The 5095-nt window shown below is 41.8% G+C and overlaps 1 pseudogene; it reads right to left on the bottom strand.

Moving 5' to 3' along the window:
• Nucleotides 1-1488: 1488 nt before the first annotated feature.
• LOC142461127 (H/ACA ribonucleoprotein complex subunit 3 pseudogene) lies at nucleotides 1489-1719 on the bottom strand (annotated as a pseudogene).
• Between the last annotated feature and the right edge of the window lie 3376 nt (nucleotides 1720-5095).

Here is a 5095-nt window from a genome sequence, read left to right as displayed (position 1 = left end):
TTATAAAATATAGGAATTTCTAAAAGTACGTAAGTAAATATGTTTAAATATATAAGTATTTCACACTTATATAAGGGAAACTAACACTGAGGGAAATATGACTAGGACTATATTTCCTAACTTATAACAGAGGGAATCTGGAAAGCTAGTATTCCACAGTAGGAAAGCACTACTTTGGTAAGTTAGAGATAAAGTCCAAGTACATTATCCTGCTTTAAATATCATTTGCACAGATTCTCACCTTAACAGCTATGCTACCTTAAAGTGAGCACATGGTTGATTTTTCTCCCTATAGAAGCAGACATCCTTTTGTTATCTCTTCCTGCCGTGTTACCTAGCCTCCCTCATACCTTCCCCCAATGCAGGTATTAGGTTTTCTCACCTGTGAGCTCAGGGACCTTACTGTAGTTACCACCCACGTTGTGACATAAGTAACTACTGAATATGCATGTCTAATGGCTACCTATAAATACCCAAAGATAGTAAAGGTGCTCTCCTCTCTTCTCCCACCTCCACATGGACCACCAAAAGAGGCTGACGTGAGCATGCTACTATAAAATGTATCTGGCTCCTTTATTTTATTCTCTCTCCTATCTTCTAGGATTTTACTGTAAACTTTATATATTATTGCCATACAATTACACCTATGGAACCTTCGGTTGTTAGAGGCTGGCTTTCTTTCACACTTATGAACTCACAAAATGGCAGTCATCAGTCAAAATTACCTGATGGTAACAGGTTTGAGATGCATGCACCATATGGGTTACCGTGCATTCATTCATTTCCATTTGTATATATGATAGCAAGTACATTATTTCATGTTAACTTTAAGCTATAAAATAGTGTAAGAGTGGAGTTTAACCTGTCAATTAGGTCACAGCATGATGGTGATCTTGTGGGTGTGGCCTTAGCTGGAAGAGGGCCCTGGGAAATTCCCCCCCTCTCGCTTTACCTTTGTGCTGGCTGACACTGACTGCTGCCAATGCCACCACCATAGGCATCTGCATGCACTGCACCCACTAGCCTATGATCTTCCTGCTTACTGCAGCACTGATTGTAGCGGCGTGAGTCAGAAGAGGGACTTTGGAACCACTCTCAGGCATGGACTAGAGTTGGCCTGGGCAGGGTTGTTTCCTTGATATACAATTTTTCTTTGATATAAAGCTCTTTCTTACACATATATGAGTGTCTCTGGATTTGGCTGTCTATTTAACCCAGAAAAACACATATACAAATGAGAGGATTCTAAAAGGTCTTGGAAAATTAGATTACCTTTCCATTTACCATGAACTTAAAAAAAACCACCATTTCCTCTTTAATCATGGGACCTTAATTCATAATCTGAAGCTTCAAATGCATTCCTTCCCTTTACAAGCGACGCTACCACGATTTCCCACACAAAATCATGATTGAAGGCGAGAGTTCCAAAGGGCATATATGGTCAACAAGGCTTCCGACGTCTCCGACGGTTGGCAGGAGGGCGCAGACAGACCCACAAGGCGGGCAATCAGAGGACAGGGTGAGGCTGCTGGGTCATGAGCACCCTGAAGCGTTTCTTGATGGTGATTCGGTGCCGCGAGTATTTGTCGTCTGGGGAGAACCGAGCAGGATGGACTGAACAGGTCTGCTGCCCCAAGGGGTCAAGCTTCTTCAGCGTGTACACTCGGTCACCCTCCTTGTTAAGGTAATACTGGAGAAACATGACCACACTTTCCCAGGCAATATCCCAAATGCTACCATGAACTTTTTAAAGATTTCTCTGATATTAACATTTTAATGTCATGATGGCATCTTCAAATTCTCTTCTGAAGCACTGCTCTGTCTCAGGTGAGTGACACTCACCTCACAGATGCAGTCTGGTCTTTACTGTGATCTTCAGTGACACTCAGCTCCGAGACTGATCCTAACAGAAAGGACGAGGTGTCATTTTTCATGAAGTGTACTGTATTTTCCGTGGACAGCTTTGCGCCATCACCCAGGTTTGGATAAACTGAAAAAATGATGTAAGTTCAGGTTAAAAGTGAAGCGAAGAGCAAAGGGAAAAGGTTTCCTGAGAGGGAAAAGGATGCTGTGAGAAAAGAGGATTTTAATATTTTCCTGTTTCATGTTCATGAAACATTTATGTATTTCACTAGGTAGACCATGGTCAAAGAGCAATTCAACAGGAGATAGTGCCATGAAGACTGAGATTGACAAATGGAATGCAATGGGAAGAAGAAAGCAGACAGGTTTTTGACACAATCCCCATGGAACATGAAGAGAGGAATGAGGGCCACCTTTCTCTGTGAGCACTGGTGTGTTGGAAGGAAAGTCAGAGAAGCAAGCTCAATCTCTGTGCTTGCTCAACCCAAAAGAGACCAGTTCAAACTGACTTCTTCAAATCTCATTCCCTCCATACAGGCCTGGTCCTTCAGAGGCTTCTTCCCTCCTGCAGCCCTCAACACTGGCGGTGCTGGAAGTGCTACCTGCACTCTCCTCAGGTCTTCCTCTGGCTACTCGGGGACAACAGATGTGTGTGGCTGACCTGCTGCTCATGGAGAAAGACCTATCACAAGGGAAGACAGTAACAGGCAAGAACACTTCCCTGACACTGAGGCAAGACTTTGTTAGTCAAGGTGTCCAGAGTGTGGGCAGATGTAATTTATCTTGTCAAACATGTGACAGACATAGTAAGCTTCAATGCAATATTCAGACCACAAATATTCAATCTGTGTATACAACATTAAAGGAACTTAAATCTCTCAGTCACAATTGAAATAAGATATCCCTATAACACACAGAGTCTATATGCATGGAGAAGATATAACATGATGCTCCAAAGGGCACATAACATACTACACTTGTCCCATTTATCAATGTCCTCTCATCACTGGGCCCACACTGTGGAATACCAACAACAGGTATGCCATATGTGGTCACAGAGAAGATAACTTTTAAAAAGAAGCCATCCATACCTACAGACGACAGGTTTCTGAGTTTCCATCATCACGTCTCTGTAGATTTTCCTCTGAGAAAGATCCAGCAAAGCCCACTCTTCCTGGGAAAAGTCCACAGTAACATCCTCAAGGGCAAGCAGGTCCTAGAACATCCCACATCCTCTGGTTCAGCAAGATACCATGTAGTTCGGTATGTGCAAGGAGGGGGAGGATGAGATTCTTGGGGAACTGAGATTTCCTAGGTATTTGACGTGAGACTGTGTCCTACTATTGTCTAACCTAGGGTTGAGCCGTCCTCCCATCCCTTCACTGTATAGGTTTACTTCCTCACAGATTACATGGTACCTTAAACACTTAACAATTCTTCTACACTTAACATTGAACTTATCTCTCCACAGTTTGACTATGGCCTTTTGCAATCTTATTACTCTCTATTGTCATGGTTCAGAAAACAGAACACTCAGCACACATACCATAAATTAGATACCTGCTCTAGAATTTAACCCCTCTGCCCACATTCGATCATCTCTTCCATTGGTGAAGGGGGCGCTGTGTTCATATCTTTCCACAGGACCACATAGAATATTTATGAAAACATGATTCACAGGTGGAAGCAGGATAAGATATTACCTTGAAGGAAGTACTGCAGAAACTGCAGTTTTTCCCGTAGCCTCTTACCATCCTTGGGAGGCCCAGTGGTCTGCAGAACAAAAGGCAACCCAAAGCCCTGACCTCACAGTATTCCTTTTCAAGAACTTCAAGAGACAAAAAAAAAAAAAGAACTTCAAGCGATCAAGAACTGATAGACCAGCAGCTGAAAATAAAATGTTATTTTAGCAGACTGTGATATTTTGTATAGACTTTTCAAAAAATATACTTTCACTTTGTGCATTCTGTCCCTTCAGAGCCCACAAGATTAATAAAAAAATAAACAAAGCCTAGTCCTAAGATAAATAAGAAAGAATCCAGATTTCATCACAATTTTCAAACTCTGAGACACAAAGCTACTGTACAGCAATCATTACTGCTTGCTCCCCGGAGCAGACAGACACCCAGACAGCACAAAAATACAACCATGTTACATGATGACATGAGAGTGGTCAATCTCTGAAGAATCAAAACAGCAAGCCCTTGTGTTTGCTGGTTATGTGTCTTGGCAAGTTCACTGAAGCACAGAGACTTTGGCAGCTAACCTGTACATGAACATCAGGTAAGAAAGACTTACATACCAGCCCTTGAGATGTTCCCATCCATCATTTATCATGTTTTCAGTCTCAGTACAGGACCTTCAGTCTCTCTGCGAGGTAGATTCATGACACAGCAAGTGAGGCAGAGGAATGATAAGTGGCACCACCCTTTAATGTGTGGGTCCCTAAGGAGAGTCCCTGGGTGACATAGGTAGTGAATCCTTCAGCAGCCAAAGGTTGAAGGGTGAAGGCCAGAGAAAGGCTGAAAAATGAACCACTGAGAGTTCTCTGGAGTACAGTTTTACTCTGAAATACATGGGACTCACCAGTTTGAATCACGTAATAAGCAGAAAGATTGTTTTTAATCAAATAATTGCCTAATTGGAATACTTTGTTTATTTGTGAAAATCACTTGCAATATATTAGCTTTAGTTATGAGACTATAAAATTAGAATTACAGAAGTCCTAAGCAAATGTCATCAGAATACAGAAACATCTTCAAAAGAAGATTAACACAGAGGGAAAATTGACAAATTCTACTATGTTAAAATACAAAGCCATCTTTCAAATTGCAACAAAATGAATGAGGAGATCCATACACACTAGGGCAAAATCTCCAAAGTTATAAATCCACCCTAAGAAGTTGTCAGGGGAATGGCCAGCCCCTAATACATCATCATGGGTCCGGCAGGTGCAATTGTACAGTGATAATAAGTAAAGATTATGGTAAAGTCATAGAGAACATGAGAGATAGAGGAGAGATTGAAATAATGAAGTCAGATACATCTCATGGTAGCATGCTCATCTCAGCCTCATTTGGTGGTCCATGTGGAGAGAAAGAAAGACTTATTGCTAACCATGACTTTTATATTCTCTGGGGATGTGCAAGTCCACTAATTACAGGTGAGGACACATGTCACAGGAAAGGGTTGTGCTATAGGTAATGTAGTAATGGGAGGGGGTGACCTAGGG

This window comes from Tenrec ecaudatus, chromosome 11 (assembly GCF_050624435.1).
Source record: "Tenrec ecaudatus isolate mTenEca1 chromosome 11, mTenEca1.hap1, whole genome shotgun sequence".
Lineage (NCBI taxonomy): Eukaryota > Metazoa > Chordata > Mammalia > Afrosoricida > Tenrecidae > Tenrec > Tenrec ecaudatus.
The sequence above is the reverse complement of the archived record's forward strand: the minus strand, read 5'-3'. Positions and strand labels throughout refer to the sequence as shown.